The 18128-nt window shown below is 47.4% G+C and overlaps 1 protein-coding gene across 4 annotated transcripts in view; it reads right to left on the bottom strand.

Moving 5' to 3' along the window:
• Positions 1–17419, bottom strand: part of C7H20orf96 (chromosome 7 C20orf96 homolog) — a 91228-nt gene extending 73809 nt beyond the window's left edge. For 2 of the 4 annotated variants that reach the window (XM_078651732.1, XM_078651733.1), the window contains exon 1: positions 16846–17419. The gene's annotated coding sequence lies outside the window, so the exon portion shown is untranslated. The remainder of the gene's footprint in view (positions 1–16845) is intronic. The other 2 variants (XM_078651734.1, XM_078651736.1) reach the window with 1 other exon arrangement.
• Between the last annotated feature and the right edge of the window lie 709 nt (positions 17420–18128).

The following is an 18128-nucleotide window of genomic DNA, read 5'->3' as shown; positions in this document are numbered from 1 at the left end:
GTTGTGTTTGTGGTTGTGTGTGGGTGTGTGTGTGGTTGTGGTTTTGTGTGTGTCTGGTTGTGTGTGTGTGGTTGCGTGTGTGTGGTTGAATGTGTGGTTGTGTGTGTGGTTGTATGTGTGGTTGTATGTGTGGTTGTGGGTGTGGTTGGGTGATTGTGTGCGGTTGTGTGTGTGTGGTTGTGTGTGTGGTTGTGTGTGGTTGTGTGTGTGTGTGGTTGTGTGTGTGGTTGTGGTAGTGCGTGTGGTTGTGTGTGGGGTTGTGTGTGTGGTTGTGTGTGTGTGTGGTTATGTGTGATTGTGGTTGTGTGGGGTTGTGGGTGTGGTTGTGGGTGTGGTTGTTTGTGTGTGGTTGTGTGTGTGTGTGTTTGTGTGTGTGTATTTGAATGTGTGTGTGGTTGTGTTTGTGGTTGTGTGTGTGACAGTAATACTAAAAGCATCTCAAAATAGAGGAACACAAACATCGAGTTTGGAGAAAGAGAAAGCCAGTTGTAAGTCAAACGGGCACAACAAAGCATTGACACAACAACAAAACAAGATCCCTTAGTGAAGACTGAGTGCTGATAATGGATACACACAGCCCATCATCTTAAGAGTTCGATTGCAACCAATGTGCACTCAAACCTGCCCCCTCCTTGTGAGTTGCACCCCATATTTCATGAGTTATAACTGCCGCACACACCATAGCGCATTGAGATCTAAAGCGCTACATAGGTCTAATTGACTAACCAGCCCCCAACATGCTGTGCTTTTAAAGAGAATGTGCCAAAACTTTCAAGCTTCCTCTTCATGTCCTCATGAAAGCGCCAACGAACGGACTCCCTGAATGGTGCAACGGACATGAAGCAGCCACTGCGATCAGAAATAAACACTGTGAACGTTGTCCAGTTTCTCTGTAATATTTCCTTCATGTTCCTTAAGTCACAAAATAGTAATACTAAAAGCATCTCAAAATAAAGGAACACAAACATTGAGTTTGTGGAAAGAGAAAGCACATTGAGGCAGCGATGGAAGAGAAAGTTACGGTGGGCATGATATTGCCTGACGGAGATGCACCCACTGGGGGAATCCCGAACGCTTGTATGCGCGAAGGCGAGGGGCGGGGGCAGGGAGCAAGCAAGAGGAAAGACAGATGGCGCTGAAGGCTGGCAGTTCGCGTCTGAACACAAGCATGTCACCAGCGAGCAGCACTTTGAAAACTCACCTACTAAAGTCTCAGAGCAGCGCATGCGCGCTGACTCAGTAAGACCTAAAAATAGTGTTTGGGCCACTTAGCAACAGAAGCAGTTCTCTGTACCAACCAAAAGTGCAGCAATCAATGGTATGGCAGGTGCAGTGACACCAGGTGCCCGAGGGGTCCTCTGAACCCTGATTATTGTTAGATTTTACTGTAGTATGGGGTTCTCTTTTTCATGCTTGCCTGAACCAGGGCCAACGGAACCTTTGCTATGGCACTGGTGCAAAAATTTGTTTGAGCTGAGGACTCTCCATATTCTACCAACTGGGCAACGTGTTGTTAAATAGAGAAATGAAAACATTTATACTTGCCAAAACTACTGCTGGGTGTACATTAGAGAGCTGTCAGTCTTCCTTCCTTCCACAGTCATGCATCACAATCCTCTCCTCAGCCCCCATAGTTACCCATAACTAATTTTCTGCACTAGGGCAACATTAACACGGTTAAGGCCTTTGTGAAAAAAAATTCATCGTAAAGTGGCAAAGTGAGCAAGGGACCCATGTCTGGGCATACCCTGCCAACGTACGTCGAACAAAGCTGGGGGTGAGTGTCTGAAAAGTTTCAGCACTCCGTCTATCATCTTCTTGCGTTTGCTTTGTTCGCCCTAAGTTGGCAGGGTATGCCCAGACGTGGGTCCACTGCTCAATTTGCCACTGGATTCAAGCTAGCCTGGCTGATGAAGGGTGTTACGCAGAAACCAGCCCCAGGATGCTTGTTTCCGGTTAAGGGAAGATCTGGCTTGGCAGTTAGGTCCCATGAGGCACCGGGTCAAGACTGATTTGCATATAGCTGGGTCTGAACTGAGGTGACGAAGTGAGCTAAAGAACGATGATGGATTCAATCAGATCTGTGACTGGAGGTGAGTGTCTGAAAAGTTTCAGCGCTCCGTCCATCATCTCCTTGTGTTAGCTATAACATTTTGGCCACCACAATATAAGGGATCAATCAATCATCAGGAGGAAAGACAACATAGATACGAATTGAGTTAAATTAACAGGTAACTGTGGTAGATACGGAGAGCCAGGACATCTGGCAGCTTTCTCTTACAATTAAAGTTTGGAGTAGGATGGCTGCATTTAGATGAGTCAAGTATAATACGGTACCACAAATCCTAATAATTCTTGATAATCTGCTGTCTAACATTCAAAGCCATGCCAAAGCTACCAACAGAAATATAATGCTTGTGGTCAGTGATTTTAACATACCTTATAAACGTTGAAGCAAATATAAACTTATAGCTGAAGAGGTGGATCAACATGGGGGGTTCCATCTCTTCTTGGCCCATTCACTTTCAACCACTCCAGAGTTTTGCCTCAGTTAGGTACTCTAATGCTAAAGCATGGTATTGAGCTAATATTGGAAGAAACGCACCGGGCTTCATTTCACATCCCACCTGTATATATTAATTATATAATCCTAAATCAAGCAGATTGGCACGTGATAACTGAATGAGCCGAAAGTGACCACGAGCCTTTAATATTGCATTTTGAAGACCGTGTTTTTTATATGCTAAAAAGGTGCCCAAAATTGAAATTAATCGAATGGTTTCCAAAAAGAGGAAGTGGATAAAGTGGGATTCAAGGGAGATGATGAAAGCCCTGCCAGACATATATAATGTGGGGGCTATCCACAAAGGGAATCTTACAGGTGAGTAAATCTACACATGTAAATTTACTCTTCCACTTTGTAGTAATGTTACTACTTTAGTTTATCACCATTTACAAGTCTACATTTACTACAAAGTGTAGGCTTACATGTTTAAACCTCGTGAACTCAGGGCATGGGGCCTAATTTATATGTGCAGAGTTAATACTTAGATCTGCTCCAACAGGGCACACATTGCTCTACGGTAAAGTATAGGGGGGAGTTTAAAAGTGCATGAAAGTTTTTTTTTTAATTAATAAAAATATTTTTAAAGACAAATATTATTGTCAATTAATTTACAATGTTTACTTTAAACGTAGAGTACAGTAAAAATGCTACAGCATTATTAACTTAATTTTGAATTAAATATATAATTATTTTGAATATGTAAAATTGTAATTATTTTTATAAAGATTTATATAAAGAAAATCCCACCCAAGTTAAAAAATATATATATATATATATATTATGTTATAAAGACTATTTGAAGTTATGTTTAGAACTAATGTAAATTAATTATTTAACAACATGTTAGTTATTAACATATTTTATAAGAAACTAATTTTTATATATATATGTATATATATATACGTCAAACCAACTTTCTGGGTAGAAAAGAAGGAAACTCGAGCCACAATCTCCATAAGCGTGATAGATTTATTTCAGCAAAATGGTTCAAACGCCCGACGCGTTTCGGTGCAGCCGCACCTTGGTCATATAGATATAAGTATTTTAAAAGTTAAAGTAAGTTAATTTAGCATTAGTTCCTTTGGGGTTTTATTTTAAGTCCCTGTCTCCACTATTTTCTGTGGGAGAGTGTTGCAGTACCAGTGGTTGGCCAGGTGTGGTGCTGGGCTTACTCAAGGTCTTAGATGGAGTTCATTTAGCACTGTTTTGGATCTGTTTTGGATCTTTTTAGCCTTAGCAACTATAGAAGTGCAGGTTGTGATTCCAGTGGGCTTACTCTATTGTTATTTGGTGCATGTCCCTCCCTTGTTCCCTTCCAAGCTCTCACTTAATCCCTCCCTACTTATCTCTCAACCTCTTCACCTTTAGTAGTAAGTATTCCCCATTTTCAAGTCACGTGCCCTGGCCCTCCTACATTTACTACTATATGTATACGTTTGTGTGCGGAGACCTCTGCAGTCACGCAGAGATCTTCACACATAAAAGATGGCAGAGGCGCAGACCTCTGCATGTACGTTTGTGAACAGCATTTTGTAGTATGTTAGAAGTACTATAATAGTGTTTCTGGATGTACTACATAATGCAGTTTATAAACAGGTCCCATAATTTGACTTGTGCGCTTTTTCTTTTTTGATAATCAACTTTATTGATTTTTAGGAAACAAGGAAGATTAGCACTGAGAGCTCATGCACAGATATGCATAGAAGACATAATGGGTGTCAATAATAATGTACAACTATAGGCACAGCGAGTACACACTCTACATGACAGGAATAAACAATTTGCCGAAGGTAGGAGTCCCTCCCCCCCGGGTCCCCCTTAGCCCATCTCATTTGTCCATTCACCGCACACTCTTTGGTATTTGGTCTGGCATCCCCTGGCCTTGGACAAGAGTTTTTCTTGAGCAGCGCACCAGTCCACCCCTCGGGACTTGTGCACTTTTTCAATGCCGCTGTGGAACTTAAATATTATATTGAAATCCTTAATGAAAGCTGAGCTAATACAGCCTTTTAATTACTAAACCTTGTTCCTTAATGCCTAAGATATGGGGGTGGGCTACATCCTTAAAATGATAAATCATGGGAGGCGTGGCCAAGTGAGCCATCATGGCGGACGCAGCCTAACGAAGCTCCGTCCCGCCTGCCAGTTATCCGCCGTATTATCCTGTCTCCCCCTGCCCCGGAGCGCCCCAGTGAGAGAATCTGGCGTCGGAGGTCGTGCCGAGCCCTGGGCATAATCCTGGCCCGTTCGGCGTGCCGGGGACGAGAGGCGGCGGCCCGGAGTAGAGAGGCCCACGCCGAGTGCTAGAGCCGGGGACCTCGATTTTCTCGGGTCCTGGTGGAGTGTGCAGAGGCAGCACGGACGGCGTGGAGAGAGTTGTGCTGGTCCCTAGCTTGGCGGGACTGGTGTGGATCACCGGCGGCTCTGACAAGACCCTATGCGGCCCCCACAGACGACAGGACCCGGGACGCAGTGGCCGGCATACCGCCCCAGAGCTGGAGAATGGCGGTGAGGCCTGGTCGTGACAGTGAAGCCGGGTGCTCGATTTTGGCGATCCCAACAGCCATAGACCCGGGCAGTGGACTGAGTTGCGGGGGACCCCACCCCCCCTGGCTGCAGCGGGCCCGGAGGGGCACACAGTAAGGAGGTGTGAGGTGCTCCCCTTGGGGGGCGCGGCTGCGGGGGGCCAGTGGCGGCGGTAGCGGCGGTCTGGTCGGGCCGCATCCGTGAAGAGGGTTACATCGCAGCCTACCGGGGACGCGCCTCTGGCCCTGGAGCCCACGCCTGATCCTAGGTCTATCCTCCTTAACGGAGGGACCTCGAAGCAGCGGCCCATAGACAAATACACGGGGCCGAGTGGAGGCGCTGGGGCCTCAGGGGGCCCTCTGGCCCCAGGACCAGACAATGCAGCACTTATGGCGGCGATAACCCAATCCAGGGATATGTTGGATGCGAAGATAGGGGCGGTGGGGGCGGATGTCACACTACCGCGCCAGGACCTGCGAAATGCCGTGGCCCGCATCACGGAGGCCGAGACCAGAATATCGGGGGTGGAGGACGACGTGGCGATCTTGAAGCGGAAGGTGGCCAGTATGGAAGGGATCCAGAAAGGCCTAGCACTCCGGGCTGAAGATGCGGAAGGGTGGGCTCGGCGGAACAACCTGAGATTCGTGAGGTTCCCGGAGGGCTGCAAGAAGGGCAACATGGAGAATTTCTTGGCCCAGTGGCTGGAGAGCTGGCTCCAGCCAGATTCCCTCTCGCAATGCTTTGTAATAGAGCGGGCACATAGAGCTCTTATACAAAAGCCACCAGTCGGATCTCGCCCCCGGCCAGTGATAGCCAAGCTGCTGAATTATCACGATCGGGACGCTATCCTGAGACAGGCGCGGGCAAAGGAGCCTCTCATGTGTGACAATCAGAAAATCCTGATCTTCCCAGACTACACCAGGCTCGTGCAGCAACAGAGGCAATCATTTACAGAGGCCAAGGCACGCCTGCGTGATCTTAAGCTCCCCTATGCCTTGCTATATCCTGCCAGCCTCCGAGTGGTCTATTAGTCCCATACTCTTTTCTTTAACACCCCAGAGGAAGTGTTCAACTGGACTGACGAGACAGTAAAAGTGAGGGCGCATACTCCGCCAGGTCGAGACTCAGATTCCTCATCAAATGGTGCACCGAGGCTGACCCCCCGACGATCACGGAGCAAAAGCAACTGGAGATCCAGATCTAGGAGACGCTCTACCTCCGGAGGGGCGGTAGATGGGAAGGCGGCTGCCCCCGAACCTTCGAAGGCGGATCCTTGAACATTGGACCTATAGGAGGCAGAACTTTGGCGCACGTATACATCCGTGGTAACTGGTAGGATGGGGGACTCCCTACTGAGTGTTCTTGAGACTACAGGGAACGACCATCAGAGACATTTGAGCTATAATGATTTTGTTGACACAGGGCGAATGTGGGTGGGGGGTGATGTATTAAGGGCGGACGCATCCCCGAGTTCAGAGGAGTTCGTTTTTCTTGGGGGGGGGGGGGGGGGGTAGTTGGGGGATTGGGCGGGTAGTTAATGGGGATCCATTGGGGTAGATGGTCTCCGGCCTCCCGTTGGGGTTCGGCGACATTCTATGCCGCGACAGGTACTTCAATGTTGCTGAGGTATGGGGGAGGTGGGGACTGGGGGAGGGGGGGGCAGTTGGAGGGGAGGTATAGGAGTGGGTGTTTGAGGGGAGCGGGGGGTGGAGTGGGAGTTGGGGGGGGAATGTTTGGCTTGCACTGCACAACGATATTGATGTCTCAACAGTTGGTATGTACACATCCGTTATGCTCGTCACTTGGGCCCTTGATTTGCATGCTCTTGGATGGCGGTTGACGGTCCAAGGCCGATGACTCCTAGGGCGTCTATACGGATTCTGAGCTGGAATGTAAGGGGAATGCTTGACAAGATAAAGAGGGGTGCAGTCCTGCGGTTGGGGAAAAGGGAAAGAGCGGATGTCCTACTAATGCAGGAAACGCATCTGCTGGACAACAAAACGCTTAGTTTGCAGCGCTATGGATACCAACAGGTCTATCATTCTGGGTTTGCGAGGGGGTCCCAGGGGGTGGCCATATTGGTGCACCGAAGGTTGTCCTATGTCCACTCAACACAGTGGGTTGATCCACAAGGCCGTTATGTGTTTATCAAGGGGATGATTGGTGAGGAACCGCTGGTGTTTGGGACTGTATATGCCCCACCCCTATTACAGTGGTCGCTGGTGGAGGAGTTGTTTGCGGTGTGGGCGGAAATTCCTGAGGTGATGGCAGTGGTTGGGGGCGACTGGAATGATGTCATGAATTGCCGAATGGATCGTTGTAGACCCGGGGGAGGACAGGTTACCCGACACGCCCACTAAACTTGGTGATATGATGCGGGGATGGGCTGGGTGGACACGTGGTGATACCTACACACACATAGCCGGGCATATACATTTGTTTCGGCGGTCCATAAATCATTTTCTAGACTCGACTATATATTCGTCCCCCACGCAGCTGTAGGAAGAGTGGACTCAGCGCCTATATTGCCACGGGGGCTTTCGGACCATTCTCCAGTCGCAGTAGACCTTTTGCTAGACAAGGGGCGGCAGCCTTTCAGATGGCACCTTTCCAAGTGGCATCTGCAGCAGGAATACTATAAGAAGCACATTGGGGAGGCCATAGCTCACTACTGGGAAGACAATGTTGATTCGGTGGCAGATGTCATGACACTCTGGGAGGCTCTGAAGCCCTCACTTCGTGGGGTGGACATCGCCTGGTGTGCGGCGGCCCGTAGGAAGCGTAGAGAGGACTTAGTGAAGGCAGCGGCGCATGTAGAGACGTTAGAGTAACGATGCAGTGTAGGCAGGGAGGGTAGAGAAGTGCGGCAGCTACTATTAGCTCAGCAGTCTTATGCGTCCTTGCTACTTGATGAGGCTAGGCAGGTGTGGCTGGCGACGCGGAGCAGAATATATCAATGGGGTGACAAGTTGGGTACAATGCTTCATAGGCTCTGCCAAAACACATTTCAGGCGCAGACATTGCCGGGACTCAGAGATGAGGCCGGGGTTTCGATCTCGCCTCCGAAGGAGCTAGCGGACAGCTTCGCACAATATTATGCCGCTCAGTATGCCCGGCGGGAGTGCCTCCCTGCGGAAGTGGTTGATAAATTTATCGCGGACCTTCCGCCACGTGTAATATCGGAAGAGGTGCGTGAGCGCCTCGAACTACCCTTGTCGGCTGAAGAGCTGGACACGGCCCTCAGGGAGCTTAATGCCGGAAAAGCCCCTGGGCCTAATGGGTTCCCGAGTGAATTCTTTAACCACCTTCAATTAGGTACTCACTATAGGGTGGCGTTAGAGGCGGCTAGGGAGCAGGGATGCCTACCGGCGGACTGGAGACATGCCGAAATAGTGGTGTTCTGCAAACCCGGAAGGCCCCCAGACAGACATGAGTCCTATCGACCCATTTCTCTTCTAAACGTCGAAGCTAAGATACTGGCCAAGGCGCTCGCAAACCGCCTTCTTCCCCATATAGCGGAGCTGATCCACCCGGATCAGGCCGGGTTTATGCCGCGTAGGGTGACGAGACACAATATTAGACGTGCGCATGTTGCGGTGGAGGCGGTTAGGGGCGTTGGTGAACAGGCGGTGCTCCTGCTGGCAGATATAGACAGGGCTTTTGACTCCTTGAGTTGGGTCTACCTGTTTGCACTCCTCCCACGTCTTAACTTTGGGCCCCATTTTATGTCGTACCTGAGGTTGTTATACACGGACCTGACAGCCTCGGTGAGGGTTTCACGTCTTCTGCATTTCCCATCGGGCGAGGTACTCGACAGGGGTGCCTCCTCTCGCCGTATTTGTTTGCCCTTGCTATGGAGCCGCTGGCGGCGTGGATGCGCATAGACGCACAATTGCGAGGTTTTGAATGGGAGACAGGACCGTCGGAGAGGATCTCGCTTTACGCGGTCGATTTCCTGTTTTTCCTTACTAATCTGAATAGGTCGGGGCCAAGAGTCTTGGAAATAATGCGAATATTTGGCGAAACGTCGGGGCTCTACCTGAACCCGCGTAAATCTACTTTATGGGTGCTGAGAGACCGCACAGGACTCGGATCATGGGCGTCTGCGCTGCAGATGGCGACGGGGGGCCTTAAGTATTTGGGAGTGTTTTTAACGGACTCATCCGCGGTCTCCTGGGAGCGCAACATAGTGCCAGTCTGGGACCGGGTTCGGACAGAGATGAAAACGTGGTCCCGTATGCCCCTTACACTCTATGGCCGGTCGGCTATTTTTAAGATGGTTGCCCTCCCACGCCTGCTGTACCAATTGCAGAATCACCCGTACCCGATTTCACCGCAGTGGTTTCGGCAAGTTAATTAGGTGATGGGACAATTCCTTTGGGCGGGGGGTGCCGTGCGAGTAGCGCTGCACACCTGCTTTTTAATCAACATATTGCGGAGGGTTGGCAACGTCCGATATTCTGTCTTACTATCAGGTGTCTCATCTCCTGATCTTGTACGAATGGTGGTATGGGGATAGGGGGGACCCGGCGTATGCCCTTGAGAGATCCCTAATGGAGCCCGATACTCTACACACAATTTTATACTCGGCAAGGCTAAGGAAGAGGTTGCCCAAGGCCACCCAGGTAGTCTTCCAGATCTGGAGGCAGGCGCTACGTCGCATGGGATGGTGGGGTAAGCTAACTGAAGAGACCCCTTTATGGCAAAATGGTTGGCTGCCGGCACTGGCGTCCCTGCAGGGCTTCTGAGGTTGGGATTCTATAGGAATTTCAACAATGGGACATGTTCTGAATGGCACGGCCCTTAAAGCGTTTCAAGAGCTTAGCGAGGAGTTTAGCATGCCTCAAACCCAGTTCTTTAAATATTTGCAGTTCCGCTACGCCATTGCGCCTAGCTTGGAGGGACTGGACTCCTTGCCCGAATTTAGCCCGCTAGAAGCAAAGGTATTTATGGGAGACTTGGAAGAAAATAAAATATCCTGCATTTACCAGACCTTAGTTACACATTGCTCCTCCTCTCTTCACAAACTGCGGGAATCCTGGGAAAGGGATGTGGGAGAGCTGGAAGAGGAAGATTGACGGGAAGCCCTTGAAGCCCCAAGAGGTGCAGCTATTGCAATGCGCCTAAGACTCATCCAATTCAAATACCTACATAGAGCCTATTACACTAGAGAGAGACTGTGGCGGGCTGGTCAGTGGCGGACTGGTCTGATTGAGTCCCCCAAATGTCTGAGATGCTGCCAAGAGGTGGGCACCTTCCTTCACACGCTATGGAACTGCGGAGCTTTGGCTGGGTTCTGGACAGGGGTATGGGACTGTTTGTCTGAAGTGTTGGGGTGGGACCTTCCTCGTACTCCACAATTAGGCCTCCTGCATTTCTTGGAAGGGGTGGGCGGTAATTTATATAAAAGGCATCTGTTGCTGCTGGGCCTTACCGTTGCCAAGAGGGACGTGGCTCAGGCCTAGAAAGAAAAGTGGAGAAGTGTGGCTCAGTGGTTAGAGGCGGCAGACCCGGAATCTGAGATCGGCCGTGGACCAGGGTTCGATTACCCGCCTCGGCGGGTCTCGGGCTCATAAATTCCACGGTCGCGACAATTCTCGCACCGGTGCCTACTCGACTCACGGGGTCACACTCTGCAACTCTGGGCAATAGATTGCTTAATCTCCACTACGGCCCCTCGCGGCGGGATGCCTGGCTTTCACCTTGTGGATTCCCTGCCGGGGGTCTCTCACAGGGGAATACCAGGACGGGTTCCCTAAGCAAGCGCGGAGATGCCCCAGGGTAAGTCCTGCGCTATATAAGTTTCATACATTTACATTTACATTTACAAAGAGCCACGGGCTCCTCCGATTGTGGTGTGGAAGAAAGGACTAGATTTTTGTATGGGGCTGGAGAGTCCTATCTTTGAGGCCAGGGGCTGCCCTAGGAAACATTATAAAATATGGAAGAGATGGGCAGATTACAGGGGTCTGTGGTTAGAGCCACCAGTACAACAGGAGGATTGCACGGGACTGGTGTGAAGGGGCCACAGGTGAGGCATTGTGTACATTGTTCTATTCATGTGACTTATATCAAGAACGAGACGAAATTGTGCAGGGGGTTAGGGTGGGATCCGGGCGGGGGGAGTTGGCAGTGGGGGGGTGGGGTGGGGGTGGGGTGGGTGGGGTACATGTTCTGTTTAAACTAATGTATAGATTGCTTCTCATTTGCTGATGTCTACTTGTTTGCAGTTTCTCCGGAGTGCGGAGGGCTGCGCCTTGTGTGCGATCTGTCAATAAAATTTGTTTTAAAAAAAAAAAAATGATAAATCATGTTTTGGAATGTATTGATGACTTTAGAAGTTGGGACAGGTGAGGATGTGAGGTTTTTCAGGAAGACATAAAATAATGTCAATGGAAAAGAAAACCAAACGGGAATGTGAACAGTGGGGAGATCTTCTGTAGGTAGCAAAGGACAATAACACATTCTTTCAGACACCTGAACAGTTATTAAGTCAGAGTCCTGTATAAAGTGTGATCATTGGCATACTGATTTCTCAACTTGACATAGGTAGAATAATTGTAAATAAAAGTTTAGAACAATTTACTTTGGAAGAGGTATTGGATGCCATTCAGTGCCAAAAACGGGTATAAGCATCTTGCCCAGATAAAATACAAACAGATGGGGATGAATAAAACTGTTATAAAAGGATAAACTGAAGACTATATAGAGTTGGCAAATAAGGAATGAGTATTAAATATCTAGACCGTATGCGGTCAGCAGTGCTCATTTGCGGCCCTGTGTGTATGCACACAATAAGAGATTTCAATCAGTACCAAAGCCTAAATAGTCTTTTCTTGCGATCGGATCATGTTATTTCCTGTGATATCATAATTATGCAAATTAGCATTCTTGAAGCATGAAAAATCCAACTCCTTTTCTGGACACAGAATATTGATAAGTAAGCTAATTATGAAAGTCAGGGGTATACTTTTGTGAAGTTTTGTATAATTTCAAATTTTGCATGCATTTTGATATTTTTTAACATTCCACTGTTGTAATTGATGTCAAATGTTATATAATATCCCTTACTGTGATATCATACATCCTAATTAGTTCTCACTCCGGAGAACTTCCAAAACGTGTGAGTTCAGGTAGATAGCGGCATTGCATGCTTCAGTAGTGATTCTGCCTACTTTTAACACTATATAACCTTCCGACCTGAGGTCGAAGTGGATGGGATCTACTGGGAACAACATTATCAAACTTTTTTTTAACGTTACCAAATCAGTTCCCATAAAGTTTGTTACAAAAGAACAGTTCTTGGTCGACCACTGCCATCTAGAGTTTCATCTGGCTGAAAGTGAAGGAATATCAATCGAAAGAAGGGACAGACAGCAATATGAATCCTGCAATATGAATCAAAAGAAGGGACAGACAGCTAAATAAGATACATATTGCCTCCGCAAAACACACAAGATGATGGACGGAATGTTGCACATTGGTAAAACATTCACCCCCAGTCACAGATCTGGGTTTAATCCATCGTTATTTTGCTCATCACGCCACCTGAAAGAAATGCAAAGGTGTGTAATTGGTTAATCGGCAAATATAAAGGCTACTTGGAAGCCAGTCTAGGATTTAATTTGAAGCTCTATAGTGGCAAAGGTTTATTCTTTTTCAGAGGTACTGTAAGGCTATTACCAGTCCTGGAATATGCTCTTTGAAATGAAAACCTATAAAAAGCGTTTGTACTAGGTGCTGTTTGATAGTGTATTACTAGAAATAGAGGTTGGCGAGCCACTTAAGGCTCGAGCCAGGTTTTAGATAGAGGCCTGGCGCAGCTCAAGGTCTACGTGGACCCTCGAGCTCAAAACAAGCCTATCTTTAATGTAGCTTCTGTTTGCCTCCCACGCTCTGCCGTTATGCACCAGCAACCAAAAACAGAGCACACACCTTTAGAAATAAAAATGGGTAAATTGCAGTGTGAAACCAGAAAACCTTGGACCATGATCCAAGGCAAATATTTTATATTACACAGCTTCAATTTTCTTTGTTATCAGATATGAGAGCAACTTCCAATACATTAGTTCTGGGTGTGCGCTGTACAAAAATATTCTGATGTCTTAATTTGAAACTCGTCTACATGCGACATAAATTCCTTATTTTTAATTTTAAAGAGACTATCATATTCTCACATGATGTTTGTAGCATGATTTACACAAGGAAGTTATAGCTGGGTCTGAACTGTGGTGGCGAAGTGAGCACAAAGAACAATGATGGATTCAACCCAGATCTGTGACTGGGGGTGAGTATCTGTAAAGTTTCAACGCTCCGTCCATCATCTCCTTGTGTTTGCATGATTTAGGTGACAACTATTTTCAGAGCTCGGCTTATTGATGGGTTCTTAGAGCCTAGCTAGATCCTTCGCTTAACTCTGGCTAGGCTCTGCTGTTAATTTTTTGGCTCACTCACCTCTAACTTAACATATAACTCTTGAAAGCACTGTAAGCACTTAAATGCAGAATCTTTTTGCAGTTGGTGGCAGCCTCTTTCTTGTTGTGTGCAGACTTTTTTATACTGTGTATGATATATTTTTAAACTAATGAAGTACATATCCCCCCTGCTTTCTGCCACAAGTTGGGACCTCATTGCACTAGAAACGTACACATCACTCTTCCACAGTGCACCAACCAAAATTCAAATCATTAATCATTACACACACAGCCCTCTGAAATTATCCAATTAAGCACCTGAGATTTCCTAGTTGGACAATTATTTGCCACAGATGAATTTTATTTGCATACTTTTCGCTTAAGGGTTGTGCATAAATTGTTCATGTAGTTATGTCTAGGTGAAAGCAGCCCTGCCATGTACCACACTTTGGGGTTAGAGTTACCCATTTTTATGTCTCGCCTACGCAGCGCGCATGCGCTGCTTAGGCATAAAGACCTTTTGCCGTCGCTTTGACTTTTCAGCCAAAGACGTGCATGTGTTTCATTGCCTTCAAAGGCAACACGTGCACGTGTGGATATTCACTTGCGGGAGTGCGTGGCGCCATATGGGAGCAATTATCGCTCCTGGCGCTGCACGCTCCCGCAAGTGAAACGCTTTCACTCACTCGCCCCCTCCTCTTGGTTTCCTCTCCTTGCGGCCTCCTTTAAGCGCGAGCAACGCGCTTGTTCTTTCTTTTGAATGACATGTGAGTTGGCATGTTGGGAGTTGCCATGAGCAGAGTGCCTGGAAGGGTGAGGATGGGCCTCTCGACGCTCCCTGTCTGTTCACCCCACCCCACCCCACCCCAGTGACTGATCTTCGTGTGCGCGTGTCATGGGGCTATCAGTGTGCGTGAACTAACGCCCGTCTCCTCTCTTTCCACTATGGAAGATCAGGGCTACCGGGAAAGAAAGTTCGATGTGCTGGACACCTTTAGGGAATCCTGATCCTGCGCCCACCTCGTCTTGAAACACTTGAGTAAAGTAAGTCCCTGCGCATGTGCCCAGCCCTGAAAAATCGAGTGAGGTGTGAGCCGGAGAAGGTGCTGTCAAGAGTGCAGCAGGCGCAGTGGCACCGGGGCCCGACACTTTGACTCTTGCACTGCCTCGCATGTCCATGGCTAACCCATCAGGTCACAACGCTTTTCACGCAGGAACCGCTGTCCCGACTTGAGTAGCGAACCTGCCGGCCCGCACCCCCAACCCTTCACAACCTTAACACTGACTCACCGTGAGACACCCGGAAATGCAAAATCTGTCCACGACAGAGTGATTGCATCACCCCCTCCCCATCACACCTTGAAGAACTTCCTATAATGACATGACAGATTAACCCCCCCTTCCCGCAATGCACCGACAGGCAGGGACAGAGCTCCCACTTCATTCACTTTGATGCCGGGTGCTAATTACCGCACATCCTGTGACAAATCCGGGCTGACCTTTCACTACAGTGACAATCATCAGTACCTTCCCATTAAATGAAATGGGCACCATTAAACACCCCCGTGTATTACACCCCCACACACAGCTGTAGACTCCGCTGCCATGGATGGGATTGTTAATCCTCCCCAAGCGGCTAGTATCACAACCGGGGATGGGGCGGGGGGATGCTTGGTGCAGTGCGATGACTCGACAGTCCTGCAGCGCGTCATGTTTTAATACTTCGGGAGAAGGGCCTGTCTCTTACACCACTAAAACGCACATGCACTATGTGAAAGCAGGCCAGAGGGAGACTTTGAGAAAGTATTTTGAACATAAATTCATGGGGTAGGGGTGCATTTTTGCCTCGTTGATGTCTGATTTACAGCGCTCTGACACCTTCGGGTAATGTCCCGCTTTATAAAAATACACTAAATAAATAAAATTGTAACTCATGAAATTGGGGGCCTTGAGTATTGACGACTAATGTTTGCTGTCGGTAGCGGCTGCAGAATGAGGCCTGTGTGAATGATGGTTGGAGGATTTTCTTCTGTATTCTCTTTCCCAACCATTAGTTTAATTTATCGTAAATGGACCCTGGCTTCCCGCATGTTAACAATACCTGTTCCATGGTATTGTGTTCTGTACGGAAGCATTGCCATAGGCTATTGGCTCCAGTTTCAGCCAATGGCAGTCTCCTGCTGCTACTGTGTGAAAGGTCATCCCATTGTCTCTTGTTTCCAAAAGGGACCAGCCCGACCTCCTCGAATTTCTCCTCACTCAGTTTAGTAACCGGAGCAGCCAATAGGAAGACAGTTTTGTTAAAGCAGCAAATGGGAGGACAGCCTGATGCGCAGACTATCCTATTCACAGGAGAAGCCAATCCGGGACAAGTAGGCCCCATAGCAGCCTGCAACGCATCTATATTCTAAGCTTTCTCCTAGCTGAGCCTTTTAGTCACATCCTGTGTTCTAGTGTTAAGACTAGACTAACAGCGACCTCTTTTGGTAGGGTAGCTCTACACAAATGCCGCATATACTATTAAATGCGAAGAATTAACTTCTCAACCAGGCACCATGACGTTTCAAAGTTTGATATCTTAGGATATTCTGTTTCTAAGTTCACTAACAAATTAAATATCAATAGCAATTTGAGAAACTCGCTATCCAGTGTCTTTAATCCATCCTTCTGTATCACCAGTTCTTTGTCGCGGGTCTTAGACCCCAAACTGCATCACCCCTGCCTCGTTTCCCAGGTCTGTGCGTGGTGTGCTGCTCAAAGTGTGAACTCCAGTCCAGGTTTTTCATTTGAATGCTGGGACTTGTAGTCGTGTTTTATAATGGAGTCAACAAGACTTCACTCTGCAAATGAAACCAGCATTTGCAATGCAATAGGTCTCGCAGTTACATAAGTTTAAGCTATTGGCATTGTAAGAGGACAATGCCTTTTATTTATGTTTTCAAAACAAAAACAAAAGGCATTATTATTTGCAATGTCAATAGCTCAAACTCGCGTAAATGCGTGGCCTATTGCATTGCAAATGCTTGTTATGTATGGCCCCACATTGAACTATTCAGTACCACATTACAATAGCTCCTCTGTGCATTGCTAGAGGTTAGGATTGCCACCGTTCTAAGAGAAAAATACCGGCCATTTGATGTGTTTTTTAAGAGCCTGCAAAGGTCTGACATGTTACTAAGTAGGACATTCAACAAAATCAAAAGTATTTATTTGTAACATGATTTTTCTGCCCTTGTTTACGTTAATTATTAGTCGGGGATCGCTAACACAGCCGCAGCAAGGTAGCAGGTGGGGAGGGTCAATCACTCAATTGGGAATTTTTATAGCGCAGTTACTCACCAGTAAGGGTCTCAAGGCGCTGGGTGAGTTTCTGGAGACAACGAAACGCAGTTACCTACAAAAGTTATGGTGCAAACTGTCCTCAAACTGACAGGGTTTTGTTTACTTGGTGTGGTTGGTCTTCTATTGCAAGGCTTTTACATCCGTTTTCCAGGCTTTTTAGAGCTTTTCATCGCTCATAAGTGGGTTTATCTCTCTAAATGGATGTCGTTGGTTGGTGTTATGAGTGTCACTCTTTAAATGCACTGTGCCCGCTGCTCCAATATACGTGCCCACGCTCCGTAAAAATTCGTTGCAACATCCTCATGACCCATTGTGTGTCTTAACACCCACCTATTCTTTCACCTCTTTCTTGTCTTGACTGCCCTGCACCTTTCTATCCTTCAAATACGACAAGTGCGTCCATCACCATGGCTACAGCCAGACGTGGTTATGGAAAGCGGACTATGAGCTGAGGGTGCGTAGCAGGGCAGAGATAAGTAGGCCATCTTGGACTGGGGAAGCAACGCTTAAAACTAAAAGCAATCTTTCGCAGAGTTTGCACAATGCTGCTTCAGCCCTCACGCCCTCCCTGCGAGTCTGTCAGTGATCCGTCGTATTTAAAGTTCGGCTAGGACGAGGAGCGATCAATGAGCGCAACGCCCTCCATCAGATCTGGATCCGGGAGTATAGGAATAGAAAAAGGACTCGACTCAGGTTACCGGGTGTTATTACAGTGATAAAACTGGCAGCTCCAAAACGTACTCAAATATTAAGTAGCAGCGTGTGTTTTACGGGAATGCTTGTAGAGAAAGTAATGCCTTTGTTTTATGTTGGTTGTGGTAGATTATCTGAAAATGGAGCAAGTATCTTCAATGGGTATTAAAAATAAAATACTTATTTGGAAAATATGTTTCTACTGAAACCGAGAATACTGTTGCCTTTTTTATATTATGTTTTAAATGTGATACCAAGCTTTAATCGTCTTGTAACTTGAGTTGGACTAATATGGAAAGACTAGTTCCCAATATGGCCGCCACGTCTACGAGGCTGTATAACTCTCGACCACTTTGAGCCTAGTCTCTTTTTCTGTTTCATCAAATGTCAACGAAGGATCATTTGAACGTTTTAGTGTGTCCACTCGTTTCTATGTTGTGATCGCGAGAAGCAGAGGATGTTGAAATTGACGTTGTATTAGTGTCAGGAGTCTGGATGCGGGAGATAAAATTAGTCAATGGCCATTTGTAGAAACATTTAAAAATATTGTTCTTTGATTTAAGCAGTCAAGCAAGTGCGTAAAACAA

This window comes from Lissotriton helveticus, chromosome 7 (genome assembly GCF_964261635.1).
Source record: "Lissotriton helveticus chromosome 7, aLisHel1.1, whole genome shotgun sequence".
NCBI lineage: Eukaryota > Metazoa > Chordata > Amphibia > Caudata > Salamandridae > Lissotriton > Lissotriton helveticus.
The sequence above is the reverse complement of the archived record's forward strand: the minus strand, read 5'-3'. Positions and strand labels throughout refer to the sequence as shown.